Source organism: Nyctereutes procyonoides, unplaced genomic scaffold, assembly GCF_905146905.1.
Source record: "Nyctereutes procyonoides isolate TBG_1078 unplaced genomic scaffold, NYPRO_anot_genome, whole genome shotgun sequence".
NCBI lineage: Eukaryota > Metazoa > Chordata > Mammalia > Carnivora > Canidae > Nyctereutes > Nyctereutes procyonoides.
In genome coordinates, this window is record NW_026575117.1 from 3,859,159 (window position 1) to 3,874,744 (window position 15,586).

Here is a 15,586-nt window from a genome sequence, read left to right on the forward strand (position 1 = left end):
TACCCCATCCCCCTGCCCACCTCCCCTTCTGCAAGGTTCCCAGTTTCTTTAGCCAAGTCAGTTGTCCTCTAGCCTGAGTTCCTGCATCCTGGGAAGTCGGTGACGAGGTCATCAGACCCCGAGTTGTCCAGTAGGAGCTGGTTTCTCCTGAACGGAAGCAGAAGGCATAAGCAGGGGTATTCTTGTTCATCCGGGGATGATACCGCTGCACCAAACTCAGGGTGGAGGTTGCTCTCTAATAGTGTCTGCCATTACTCATTACTTCTAGTACTATTAGATTAATTATAATGTTTATAGACCTCCATCATGCTTAATGCTAAGAGCTATGGAAAATTCTGTTTTTAGCCATAACAGCCAAGGGACCGTTTCTCCTCCCTCAGAAATAACAAGCCTTTAACTTTCCTGTACAAGTCATTGTAGTGTCTAGATAGCTTCTCATTTTTTATCTCTTTCCTCGTGATCTATCTAGGTGACCGCAGCCCTTCTCACCCATCCGTACTAGCCCAGTTGAACAGAACAAAACCCAGGAGCATCTGTTTGAGATGCACGGTTTATGGAGTGCAAGGGTAACAACGCAGCCAAGGTCTCACCCAAGGGTAGGACCCAGAAACTGTGAAGTTGCCAGTGCTTTCTCTCTTTTCTCCTGCTGCTTTGACAGTGTTCCTGCTTTATTCTCCGCCTCCTCCTGCTGGTGCTGTCACTGCGACTGTCTTCCCTCTGCGTCTCCATCCACTGATGAGATGCGGCTACCCATAGTTACAAAGTTCCAGCCACTTTTTAAAACGCTGGCGTTCAGTAAGCCCAGTCATAAATGACTAGGAGACAGTGTTTAACTGGCACCAGGTTTTTAAGTGTCCATTCTAGATCATTAAGGTAGGATCAGATATTGAACCACACTACAAAGACTGTTACGGACTCTTCCTTTGCAGAGGGGACAGCGCTTACAGAAGGGCCCATTGCTCATTAGCTAATGAGACCTCTGACTATTCTATTCTGCCTCCTGGGAATAGCCCATCCACCCAGTGACCTCATCAGAAATGTAGGAGACCTCTACTTCTTCTCTCTCACTGTCCACACACCAGTCAGTTAAGTTTCTGCCCCTCTAACACCTTAACTATCTCTTAAATTTTGCCCATTGCCAGCGGCATGTTTTGGATCTTCATAGGCTCTTGTTGAAACCGTGATAGAGATCTTCCCGCCCTCAAGCTCCACTGTCTCAACAGGAGTTAAAAATTCTGTTCTGATCAAGTTCCTCCAAACAACTCTCGAAGCTTTTCAGTGGCTCCCCAAGTTTAGGGAGTGATTCCCAAATTTCTTGATCAAAAAATTGCCTGGGGTGCTGATTAAAAATGCACATTCCTTCTGGATCAGTATGTTTGTGTTAGAGCCTGGTGGTTGGTGTTTTTATTTTTTAATTTAAAATTTTTTTCTCTTCTTTTAAAAAAGGTTTTGTTTATTTATTTGACAGAGAGAGAGCACAAGCAGTGGGTGGGGCAGAGGGAGAAGGAGAAGCAGGCTGCCCGATGAACGAAGAGCCCGATGGGGGCTTGATGCCAGGACCCTGAGAACATAACCTGAGCTGAAGGCAGATGCTTGACCTACTGAGCCAGCCAGGCGCCCCTCATCGGTGTTTTTAACAAGCATTGCAGTTGCTTCCCATGTTTATCAAACCCTCCTCTGTATGCCCTGTGCCCTCCTCCCCAGCTCTCCCCGGGGTGTTAGACCCGGCATTACAGCGTCTGCCTGGAGTTCTCCCTCTGTCTGTGCATCACTGCTTGGTCAGCAACTGCTCATCCTTTCAGAATCAGCCCATGTACCACTATCTTTGTAGATGTGTGGTTACTGGGCTGAGTCAGCTACTTCCTTCACACCCCACCGACTCTTGTGCTCCACCTCTGTTAGCATTTCTTCACACTAAATAACATTCCTCTGTCCCTTCCCATTCCCATCGTGAGACCTCTAAGAGCGGTGACTGCGTCTTATTTATCTTACAGCTGGAAGGACGTATGTTATCATAGGAATGCTGTCCTTATTTCTGCCAGGGCATGAGGCAGCTGTAATATGTATGTGTGTGCCGCTCTTCTGAGCCAAGTCTTGAGCTCACTGATAGGAAGTCATCAGGCCAGCAGAGATCAAAATGCTACTGTTTGCTGACAGCTGGAGAAGGTAGTTTAGGTGCATGGCCACAACAGGCTTCCTGATGTTGCTCCAGACACTTCGACAGACAACTCTCAGCGGCAGCCTCCTGCAGGTGCAGAGCATTGACCACGAAGCTTACCAAATGGCTGAGGCCTGCAGAAGCAAGAGCTCTGCATGCCTCGTTCCTATTCCCAGATTTACCAGTCAGTCCACTCCTGTTCCTCTGAAAACGAGTAAGGGGAGAGAACAACCACCAGAAGAGACTAGAGAAGCTCCTTCCCCCTAGAACATCAGAAGCAGGGACGTCGTGCTCCCCCTCAACACTTGGAATCAGAGACGGCTCCTGGCTTGAGGTGGAACTCTCATCATTGCTGCATAGCCCTCAAGGACCTCAGCATCTGACTTTCAGGTTATGGTCAAGAAAGAGAACTTGGAGGTTGGTGCTTTGGTGATACGTAACCCTTTTCTTAAAAAGGATTTTATTTATTTATTCATGAGAGACCCAGAGAGAGAGAGAGAGAGAGAGGCAGAGACACAGGCAGAGGGAGAAGCAGGCTGCATGCGGGGAGCCCGATGCGGGGCTCGATCCCAGGACCTGAGCCAAAGGCAGATGCTCAAGCCACCCAGGTGCCCTGCAGGTGACCTTTTTTCTTTTCTTTTCTTTTCTTTTCTTTTCTTTTCTTTTCTTTTCTTTTCTTTTCTTTTCTTTTCCTTTTCTTTCTTTCTTTTTTCTTTTTTTTTTTTTTTTGAGAGAACAAGAGAGTGTGCATCGAGTGGTAGGGAGGAGGAGAGGGAGAGAGAGAATCTTAAGCAGGCTCCACAACCAGCACAGAGCCCAACTCAGGGCTGGATCCCACGACCCTGAGATCATGACCTGAGCCTAAATCAAGTCAGATGCTTAACCAACTGACCCCCCCAGGTGCCCTAACTATTTTTATTCTCATTAAATTCTCAAGCCTGTCAAAGAATGATTAAATATAAATTACATATATATATATTTTTAATTCTGTTTATTTATTTGAGAGGGGAAGGGCAGAGGGAGAGAATCCCAGGCAGAGTCCCTGCTGATCGCAGAGCCTGATACTGGATCTCATGACCCTGAGATTAGGACCTGAGCCGAAATCAAGAATCAGGTTCTCAACTGACTGAGCCGCCCAGGCGCCCTTCAATTATATATTTTTTTACTCTTTGATGTTGTGGGAAAAATAAATAAATATTGCAGTCATCAAATTTTTATTCCATGTAAAAATTACTGAGTATTAAAATAACCTCATTAATACAATTTCACTGTCAAGTTTAAGTGTGGATGTGGACAAGATTTTGATTTGGGATTTTAATAATACCTTTTCCTTCCAAGGTAATGAGCCCTTCGTTTTGCTTGCAGCTTACAGCTGTGTGAATAAGGGAAAGGGAATTATTACTTTAAGATGTGAAACCCGGTAAGTTGGCAGATGACTAATTTACAAAGAATGTTTTACTGTTGAGGCAGGTGTGAGCCTATGGAGGCCAGTTGTTTCTGAGGCTGTTTAATCTGTCAAGAGTAAAACTCTGTGGCCTCATTCCGTCTATCCCCCGTGTGGCCAGAATTTCAAGCCCTAAGTCTCTCTTTAATTATACTTTTCACAGTTGGCTTCAATGAAACAGAATAATTTCCTGTACGTACTCCACGTCCCTACACTCTACGTAGACAGATGACATTTCTTGGATAAAATTCACACTTATTCATTCATTACTCATGACATTTCTTTGAATTCCAGGAACATGATCTGAGACATTAATTTGCTAGTTTTCAACGCAAAACAAGAGGCTAGAAATGACGGACATGAATGGGATCCAACTGTGACGCGTCTCCGCCTCCTGGTTGTCTGAGTTCACAGGCCTCTCATTATTCCCACACCCCTTGGTGTTCCAGCCTTCCAAAGTTCCTTAGTAACTTGAAACCACAGGCTTTTTGTGGAAAAATAAAGTTCTCAGGAAAGGGTAAGTGCAGTAACGGTTAGCTCTGTTAGGACAACCTGATGGATGCTCAGAGCCCGTCTAGAGAAGAGGACAGGGTTGCCTGGCCATGCTGGAGTAGCAGCCTGAACCTGCTGAATGGCACAACCCTCCCCCATCTAGTCCAGGGAGTTGGTCATTCTTTGTGAAAGTCACATTTCCTGTTTGGATATTTTCTTATTTGGATATTTCCTATCGAAAGACACCGTTGATCTTAAAATCGCCATCGAATTAAAAAGATACATATTCTAGATGGGGTCCTTAAGATCCTAGGTGCAAGCCCTGAACAAGAGACCAGGGGAACCCAAATAAGTTTATTTATTGATTTATTTTTAAGGATTTTATTTATTTATTCATGATCAAGAGAGAGAGGGAGGCGGAGACACAGGCAGAGGGAGAAGCAGACACCATGCAGGGAGTCCGATGTGGGACTTGATCTCAGGACTCCAGGATCATGGCCTGGGCCGAAGGCAGTTGCTCAACCATTGAGCCACCCAGGGATTCGCCAAATAAGTTTAAAAGAGTTGTGGAGTGGCCATCACGGATTGTAAAAGTGTTGACAGTTTTATAAGCAGCACGTTATAGCTCTAGTTAGGATTCATCTTTTCTTTGGGGAAGCAATTCAGTGGGCCTTTGGGCCACGTAGAGAAGCTCAGAGATGAGTGTTTGGAAGTAGGGAGCCAAACAGCTCTGTGTACTCAAGAGCCTGTTCCTTAGGTAGAGAAAGTGTCAAGCGTCACTTGGTTTCCTGCCTTTGGGCCGATTTTATTGGGATAAAAATAAGTTGATTTCCGGAGGTTAAAAAGCTTCAGTACAGTTGAGGCACATATTGGGTCCCTCTGATACAGTTTTTAACTCTGGCACAGAACCCACACGCCTCTTAGGCTGATCCCCTCCTAGGGTTGAGTCCAGAGCAGAACCTCCCGCTGAGTCCACCCTGACCGTCTAGGTCTTCATCAACACCTTCCTGTCTTCCCTCGGTTCCTCGTCCTCCTCCAGCCTCACCCTCCGCTGAGTGTCCTCAAGGCTCCTGGGTTCTGGGGAAATTCCATCCCACTTACGGGAGAAGGAAGTTTTTCTTCTCTGTCTCATCGCCAGCATTTAAGGGAAACGCCCCAGGCCTTGGCTAGATGCTGGCTTTGTCGGTTCCTGGGGAAGAGGAGCCAGCTCTCCTTTCTGGTGTGTGGGTGAGGGGGAGGCAGGGATGCCCCGATTTCTATTCAGCTTCCGCTCCTGGTGAGAGCAGCCCAAGATTTCCTGCTGATTTCCATTCCTAAAGAATGAGCTTGGTACTGACTAACCAAGGGCAGCATACTCTTCTGGATTGGGAACATTACATCTAAAGTGAAAAAGCAAAAAACAAAGCATTAAAGATTGTTGATCTGGCTGCTGCTTTTGAACAATCTACCTTGGTTACTGAAGCATTTGCTTTTCCCTGGGCCTGGCTGTAGAGCCCTTTTTTGTGTCCTATGAAGCAGGGGAAGCACCAGCTCAGATTAAAATTCTTTTTTCTGTGGTCGAACGCTTTCTCCTGATGGCATCAACAATAATTTTTAAGAGCAAAGCAGCTCAATCCATATTTGTGTTAAAAAATATCTTAGAGGATAAAATATGTACCCACGATGATAAATTTTACATATAGAGAACAGTAGGATTTTTTGCAGCTGAACATCTGGTTTATCCTTAAAGAGCAGAATGTGTGCTTTATCTTTGTGTGACCAAAATGTGTGTTTGTAGTGCTTGAGCTCAAAGGGTGGTGTGGCTTTCTCTACTACCACCAGCAGCTGGGATGAGAAAAAAGATTTTGGGACGCCTGGGGGCTCAGCGGTTGGGTGTCTGCCTTTGGCTCAGGTCATGATCCTGGGATCCTGGGATCCTGGGATTGAGTCCTGCATCGGGCTCCCCAGAGGGAGCCTGCTTCTCCCTCTGCCTGTGTCTCTGCCTCTCTCTGTGTGTGTCTCTCATGAATAAATCATTAAAACCTTAAAAAAAAAAAATTTTTACAAGCCTTGGAACCTTGGAAGAGGACAATGATTTTTTTTTTTTTTAACTTTCATTCTAATTCCAGTTAACATACAGTGTGGTATAGTTTCAGGTGTACAATACAGTGATTGGACACTTTCACACAATACCTGGTGCTCATCACAACAGGAGCACTCCTTAATCCCCATCACCTATCCCACCCATCCTGCACACTGACCTCCCCTCTGGTGACCAGCAGTGTGTTCTCTAGATTTAAGTGTTTCTTGGTTTGTGTCTCTCCTTTTTTCCCTTTGCTTGTTTGTTTTGTTTCTTAAGTTCCACATAGGAGTGAAATCATATAGTATTCGTCTTCCTCTTACATATTTCACTTAGATAATACTCTGTAGCTCCATCCATGTCAATGCAAATGGCAAATTTCATTCTTTTTTATGGCTGAGTAATATTCCACTATATACATATACCACATCTTCTTTATCTGTTCATCAACTGATGGGTGACACTTGGACTGCTTCCACATCTTGGCTATTGTAAGTAATGCTGCTGTAAGCATAGGGGTGTATGTATCCCTTTGAGTTTGTGCTCTTATATTCTTTGGATAAATGCCCAATAGTGTGACTACTGGGTCTTAGAGTAGTTTTATTTTTAACTCTTGGAGGAACCTCCATACTGTTTTCAAGAGTAACTGTACCAGTTTGCATTCCCACCAACAGTGCTCAGGGGTTCCCCTCATCCTTGCCAATCCTTGTTGTTTCTTGTATTTTTGATTTTAGCCATTCTGACAGGTGTGAGGTGGTATCTTATTGCAGCTTTGATTTGCATTTCCCTGATGATGAGTGAAGTTGAGCATGTTTTCATGTGTCTGTTGGCCATCTGGATGTCTTCTTTGGAGAAATGTCTGTCCATTTTTTAATTGGATTATTTGTGGGTTTCCTGCCCATTTTTTATTGTATTATTTGTGGGTTCTTTTGGGTGTTGAGTTTTATAAGTTCCTCATATATTTTGGAAGCTAACCCTTTATTGGATATGTCGTTTGCAAATAATCTTCTTCCATTCAATAAGTTGTCTTTTAGTTTTGTTGATTGTTTCCTTCCCATTTCCAATTGCACCAAAAATAATAAGATACCTAGAAATAAACCTAACCAAAGAGATGAACCAGAGTAACGTGTACTCCAAAAACTGTAAAACATTGATGAAAGAAATTAAAGATGACACAAATAAATGGAAAGATATTCCATGCTCATGGATCGGACGAACAAGCACTGTTAAAATGTCTGTACTACCCCAGAGCAATCTACACATTTAATGTGTATCAAAATCCCCATGGCATTTTTCACAGAGCTTGAACAAGCAATTATAAAATGTGTATGAAGCACAGAAGACCTTGGATAACCAAAGCAATCTTGAAAAAGAAAAGCAAAGTTGAAGGCCTCACAATTCTGGACTTTGAGTTATATTACAAAGCTGTAGAAATCAAAGCATCATGGCACTGACACAAAAACAGACACAATGATCAATGGAACAGAATAGAGAGCCCAGAAAGAAACCCATGGGCCAATTAATCTTCAACAAAGGAGGCAAGAAGATGCAATGGGAAAAAGGCTGTCTCGTCAACAAATGATCTTGGGAAACCTGGACCATTTTCTTACACCATATGCAAAAATGAATTCAAAATGGATTAAAGACCTGAATGTGACCCCCGAAACCATAAAAAGCCTGGAAGAGAGTACAGGCTGTAACCTCTTTGACATGCCATGGCAACTTCTAGATATGCCTCCTGAGGTGAGGGCAATGATCTCGCAAGGACAGCAGTAGGAGATTAATTTCTCACCTTCTACAGCTAATACCACAACAGGCGCACAGATTGAGAGGAGGGGGCGGGGGCAATAGCCGATTGTGTTAAGCATGTCTTTCTCTAGGTGGTATTATAAAATATTCCTGGAGAGGGGAATCTCTTCTGTATTCTTCAAATCTTCAAAAACTAGTACATGTTGCATTTATAGTTTTTATAAAAAGCCTAAAATCATTATTTTCAAAAGAAATGGTGCACGTGTGAGTGTATCAGGCCAGTAACCTGGTAAACATGCTTAGTAAATGTAAGTCCCTGTTATCTCTGGTAAAAAAGAACTGACTATACTTCCAGCAGGAGTAACAAAGTAAAAACGAGACACCGTAGAGCAATAAGCTTCTTTGATAGGAACATCACCACTGCTGCCCCAAGCAGCCAAAACAATAAATGAATGGCTAAGCGTAAACCCTTTGAGAAACTATTCTATATAAATCAGAGACCAGCGCTTCTGGCAGCAGCATCTCTCCCTCAAACAAATATAAAACTGGGCAAAAATTTTGAGAAACGATTATTTTAGGGCTCTGGTAAAACAGCAAAGACAGACAACAAATAAGGATTTATTTATGAGACTCTGCTGAACCTCTGCACACACAGTGGGCATCTGCGGTGTTCTTGCGTGGGGATGCTTCTCCCAGCCCCATTAGTTTGGTGGTGCCACGGAAGTGGGGCTGGCTATGAAAGCCAGCGGCTTCACTGCTGGAGGGAGCTGCTTTGATTTGGGAGGAAAAGGAGAAACCCACATCCAATAGCATTATCTGTAAAATCAGATTTGCTCAGAAATAAATGGGTGTCGTTCATATGCTGGACAACGATCCCTCAACAAATGAAAGCACATTAAAAATATTCCCAGATAGGGGCACCTGGGTGACTCCGTGGTTGAGCGTCTGCCTTTGGCTCAGGGCATTGATCCCGAGGTCCTGGGGTCGAGTTCTGCTCTGGGCTCCCCGCAGGGAGCCTGCTTCTCCCTCTGCCTGTGTCTCTGCCTCTCTCTCTCTGTGTCTCTTGTGAATAAATAAAATCTTTAAAACAAAACAAAACAAAAAAAAGTAATGGAAATTTATCTATAGTTTATACATTACTAAAGTATTTGCATACATTATGTAAGCAAATTTGGGGCTAAATTTGTCCAAAATGTACTTTGCTGTGCCTGTCAGATGTCAATGTATTTAATATTGAAGTTTTGGAAATCTGCAATCTTGGAACAATAAATCATGTTTAGGACATAGTTTGTAGGTACTTTTATTGGATTCATTGTGAAGAGAAGGGGTGATAGAAAAAATGGGCAGAAGAATTACTAGAAAATGTTCTTAATTTTGTTATCAGAAAACTTCCAAGCGTATAATGGGAAATGTTTTGCATTGTTTGTCAATTTGATGCTTGCTGTCTTCATCCTGAAAACAATCCAAACCAGCTATAATCAGGTTAATCACAAACTGCCATTTGCAAAGTTTTATTTATATTTTCATATTTCTGAATTACTTTTCAGCAAATTGCTATTTCTCTCTACTAAACTGTGCCCTAAAACTGCTGTATTCTGTGGCTAACAACAAATAATAATCTTTAAACAGTTATTTAGTAAAATATGACCTCTTAGCAAAATATCATAAGTTTAAAAAATAGAGGTAACAGAACCTAATAAAACCTGATATGGGCAGCCCCAGTGGTGCAGTGGTTTGGTGCTGCCTTCAGCCCAGGGCGTGATCCTGGAGACCCAGGATTGAGTCCCACATCGGGCTTCCTCCCTAGAGCCTGCTTCTCCCTCTGCCTGTGTCTCTCTTGAATAAATAAAATCTTTTAAAAAAAAAAACCTGATACTAACAAGATAGTAGAGTCACACCAAATAAATAAAGGACACAACTGTATGTATGTATGTATGTATGTATGTATGTATGTATGTATTTGTAGGGCATGGGGAGGTGAGGGGGAAAAGGGGGAGGAAGAGAGAATCCCAAGCAGACTCCATGCTGAGGGTGGAGCTCAATCCCACGACCCTGAGATCCTTTTTTTTTTTTTACGACCCTGAGATCCTGAGTTGAAACCAAGAGTCAGCTGCTCAGCTGACTGCGCCAGCCACGTACCCCCAGATCAGTCTTAAAAAGCTCAAAGGGATATCAGTGGAATTGTATCATCATGTAATTTAATGAAGGATCCTTGTGAGTGGAAGACTTTGTATGTTTACTTCAATCAAAAGGATTTATTTTGTTTTTTTCTCTCTCTCTTTTTTTTTAAAGATTTTATATATTCATGAGAGATACAGTGAGAGAGGCTGAGGGAGAAGGCTCCATGCAGGTAGCACAATGTGGGACTTGATCCTGGGACTCCGGGATCCTTTAGCGCTGAGCCAAAGGCAGATGCTCAACTGCTGAGCCACCCAGGTGTCCTTGGTTTTTCTCTTTTTAATTTAAGTTGAAAATTTTAAGTAATCTCTCTATCTAGCATGGGGCTCAAACTCACAACCCTGAGACCAAGAGTTGCATGTTCCACCGACTGAGCCAGCCAAGCGCTCCAAAAGGATGTATTCTATTCTTGGGTGTTCTGTTTATATTTTATCACTTATTAGAACTGCTGAAAATACAGTACAACCGAATTTATTATTTTCTTACCAAGACCAAAATCTCAGGGCTCCTGGGTGGCTCAGTGATTGAACTGGGTTTTCTGCTTCCAGCTCTCACTGGACTGCAGTCAAAGTGCCAGCTGGGCTGCATGCTCATCCGGAGGCTGGATTGGAATGGAATTCATTTCCTTGTGCTCTAGGACTGCAAACTTCAGGGGATTTGTTTGCTTCTATTTTTGCTGGCTCAAGGCCACTGTCAGCTTATAGAAGATGTGTGAAGTTCCCTGCCATGTGACCCTCTCTGTAGGGAGTTCACTTCATGGCAGTTTGTTTTTTTAAGGCCCAGCTAAAGAGTGAAAGTGAGCCCTGCAGCAAGAAGTCTTGATGTAACCTGATTATGAGACCCATTACCTCTATCATATAGCATAACATACTCATGGGAGTGACATCCATTACCTTCTTATTCTGTTAGTTAGAAGCAAGTCACAAGTCCTTCCCATGCTCAAGTGGAAGGGATTATACAATCCAGGATGCAGGAATCATGGGTGTCACCTTAGAGTCTGTGTGCCATACCATTTAATTCCCAGTACCTGCTACTCAGGAAGCCAAACTTAGAAAACAGTATTTTTTGAAAAGATTTTATTTATGTGAGAGAGAGAGAGAGAGAGACAGCGAGGGGGGGGGGAAGGGGCAGAGCAAGAGGGAGAAGCAGACTCCCCGCTGAATAGGGAGCCGGATGTGGGGCTCAATCCCAGGACCCTGAGATCTGAGCCAAAGGCAGACGTTTAACTGACTGAGCCATCCGGGTGCCCCAGGAAATAGTATTTTATTTAAACAAAAACTTATAGAGCTTTTATTCTGAGTCAGAAACTGTTCTAAGCACTTAACATTCTACGGATAGGAAGAGATGGAGCAGAGACAGTGAACTCATCCAGGATCATTCAGCTAAGTGACTGCAGGGCTGGGACTCCAGCTCGTGCTCTCTCGCTTCTGAGCCCATACTCTTATACTCTGTATACTCATAATAGTATGCTAAGCTGTCAAAAACAAAGTCAATGCATCAATGAATGCTATTGGGGGCACAGGAAATGATTACACAACAGCATGGTGGACCCAAGTAAGTTTTGAGACCGTATTTTCGTAACCCAATTTGGAGGTCAAGCCTTTTGGCACCATCAGAGACTTTCATTGAGATACTGGGGTCTTTCTTCTGTTAACATTAAGCAACACAGGCCACATGGAGTTGTGGTGTCTAGAACAAAAAAAAAAGTGGAGGAATTTTTTGTTGTGCCTGAGATTTCTTGGAGGCGACGTCACCTTGTTATCTTTTCCTTATTTACCTGGACAATATAAAGCAAATGTCATCTGTCGTAGATTCCTAAAGAAGGAATAGGTGATAGGCGATATCTCCAACGCTAATAACTGGTGATAGACCTTATGTGTGATCTGCATATTGAGTTGAGAAGCATCAGAAGAGCTAAAAATGTATGGTAATTCCAATGCTGCTGGACTTACTAGTAGAGCTGGGAAACCACATTATGAAAAATTATTCATATCTGAGACACTGTGGTATGAAAGGTCACCCAGACATAGGTGGGGAGGCAGGCTGGGGACTAAATATGCTACAGTTCTGGTTTCACTGTAGGTCAGATTCCGTTCCAGACTAAGCTTCTGAGGAATTTTCCCTGGGGGCAGAACCATTGTGCAGGAGACAGATCCAGCCAAATGGGCCTCCGAGAGTGGGCATTAAATATTTGACCCAGGGCCCCTCATGGCAGCGAGATGTTTATATTGTATAGCAATAGATGGCTGACTTCTCATTTTGCTTCTGCTTCTTAATTACCTAGTTATTCTGTCCTTAGGGAAACCACTTCACTTTGGGAGGTTTGGTTTCCTTATCCGTGAATTAAGGGAAATGGATCACATCATCTCCAGCCCATAGCATGGGGATGGAATTTAAAGTCTCCTCTCCTACGTCATACAGACCTCCTCAATGTGGAGTCCCAAGGCTGTACACGTCTGTCACACTCTTGTTTACTTTCTCCCCAGCTCGTTCCACTTTGTTGTTTTTGCACTTCCTAGATGGCAATTTTGAGGGGCTGTACTTTCGGTAAAAAATAAAAAATAAAAAAGCAATTGACCAGGATGTATTCATTCTTTCACAATATTTTGAAACACACCCTGAGCTACAGATAATTTAGGGCATGGGAGGAGTGCTGTGCTAAGTCAGGATGACCTCCCGGGAGAATGAGTACTCATGTCCTAGGAAGCCGTCCACAGGAAAGTAAAAGCCCTAATCCCTCCACCACCCATCTGTTTGTCTCTTGGAAACAGTGATCTCATGAATGCTCAGGCCTGCTTTACAGAACCTCGTGCTGAGCCAGACTCTCCTGTGATCTGAGGTACTCCTAGGAAGGAACCCAAGTCCTTTTAGAAGTTCAGTGATGCTACCTGAGGCTCTCACATTCGGGACAACGAAGGGAGGATTCCTTTCATGGAGCCCCACTCACATGAGTGCCCTGTTTGAAAAATCTGGGTGGGTCATTTTTGGTTGTGCTGCACCACCAACCAAGTGTGGACCGTCTTGGTCATGATCCACACAACTGCAGGAAAAACAAGCAGGTTCTTTGGCTTGTTGTTAAGTAGCATACCGGCTTTACTAAAATTGAAAGCAATATATGCTCTTCTAATTACCAACATTTTCACTTTAGAAATTTAGAAAAAAAAAATTAGAGGGATGCCTGGGAGACTTAGTGGTTGAGCATCTGCCTGTGGCTCAGGTCATGACCCCAGAGTCCTGGGTTCGAGTCCCACATGGGGCTCCCCACACAGAGCCCGCTTCTCCCTCTGCCTGTGTCTCTACATCTCTCTGTGTGTGTCTCATGAATAAATAAATAAAATCTTTAAAAAAAATTTAGAAATTTAGGAAAAATTTCAGGAAAAAGAAGACTCTAAAGAAAAACTCCTATAATCCCATTAGTCCCTAGAAAGACCAAAGCATAAGACCTTCTGTTGTATGCCCTTCTGAATTTTTGAATTTATGTACCCATTTAAAAACACCTCTTTTGGAATCCCAACATGATTCTATATTTTTAATAGAGGATTATTCCATTTTCCTTCTTAAATACCTGTTGCGTGGTCAGCCTCCTTTAATTCTCAGGAACCCTGGGTGGCGCAGCGGTTTGGCGCCTGCCTTTGGCCTGGGGCGCGATCCTGGAGACCGGGGATCGAATCCCACGTCGGGCTCCCTGCATGGAGCCTGCTTCTCCCTCTGCCTATGTCTCTGCCTCTCTCTCTCTCTCTCTGTGTGACTATCATAAATAAAAAAAATAAAAAAAAATTAATTCTCTTTCCAACTCTATAAGACATAGTATATTATCTCAGTTTTGCTGATGAGAAAATCAAAGTTTAGGGAATTAAGGTATTTTTTTCCAAATCTCACAGTATCTATCTATCTATCTATCTCTGTCTATCTTATCTATCAAATGAAAGTATTATCTATTTTTTTAAACCAAGCAAGGACCATGCATACTAAAAATATATACCCTTTGGTAGATAATTCCTTTTTGATGATTCAAATTTCACAGTTTATTTCATACCAACCCTTAGGTATCTCACCTCTGAGTTCTTTACCTGACTACAGGTTCCTTGGTTACTTTCATTACAGAGACAACAGGATTTAGAGAAGGGGATGGTGTTGCCAGTGGGAAAACAAATAATCCACTAGCAGATACTCCATTTTCAAGGCTGAGGACCAATGGGTGGCCTCCTACAATAAGTAAGACTGTCCCTCATCTTCCAATGCTTTCTCAAACTTTAGCAAACATCCTTTAGGAAAATTTCTTTATTCCTTTATTCCCTCCCTCTTCTGAGCTCTAAAATCCTTTATTTATTTTTATTTTTTATTTATTATTATTTTTTTCTAAAATCCTTTAACTGTGCATTCATTGTGGCCCTCTAGCTTGAAAAAGGGACATCCTCCCTGGCTTTATTTTTGTACTCTACATTTCCTTGAGGACAGCAGAACCCTAGCTTTTGATGCTCCTGGTAGCTATCACAAGGACCGACACAGAATAATAAACATATTTTAAATATCTATTCGTTCTTGATTGATTGTTGAACACACGCCCGTTTGCTCTTTAAGTAAGGAGTAGGACATCCATGTAGACATCAGTGGGTTCTGGAACATTCCCACTCTGCACAAGTGCTGGTACTGCTCAGCTAGGCCTCACTGTTTTTAACCGGAAGGTGGGAAATCTGAGAAACCCCGCCCACCATTAGCCCTGCCCCAAGGACTCACAGCTGCCAACATAAACAGCACCGCCTGTGGCATTTAAACCTTCCTGGGTGATGTGGCCTCCTGCCTGGCTCCTAGAGGGTGTGTGACATGGGACGTGCAAACCACCTAGTGACTGTCACACCCTGGGTCCTTTCCTTCAGAGCTCTGTGCTCTGTGGGTTAAGGATTTTCTTCTGTGTTTGCACTGACAGTGAAAACTCCTCCATTAGTTGCATTTTCATTTTTCGGACTTTTCCATTTTTACATAATTAACAACCTTACAGAGAAACTGTGAAGCAGCATAAAGAAGTTCTGTATACCCTTTACTCAAATTCAGTAATTGCTAGCATTTCCTCCAAATAAACATTTCTGTCTTGTACACAGTCTAGATGTCTCTGTATTTAGGCTAATAACTATGGGTTTATACTTCTAACTTTGATTGCAATCTGCCACTAAGTAATTCTAGTCTCTCTCCTATTCTGGATTTGTAATTTCCTTCTCTAATCTATTCATTCTCTTTGATATATTTAGTCATTTGCTCATCTCCACTATCCAACCCAAACCACTGTGGAAAGCCAAACTGCTAATAGAGTTTAGTATTTGTTTACAGTTCTTTCTGTCTTTAGATTGAGGGCGCATATTCAAAATACTCTGCTCACAGCTATATTCATATGACAAAAATCATCGTATTGTACACTTTAGATATCTATGGAGTTTTTTTATTAAAAGATTTTATTTTATGTATTCATGAGAAACACAGAGAGAGAGAGGCAGAGACACACAGGCAGAGG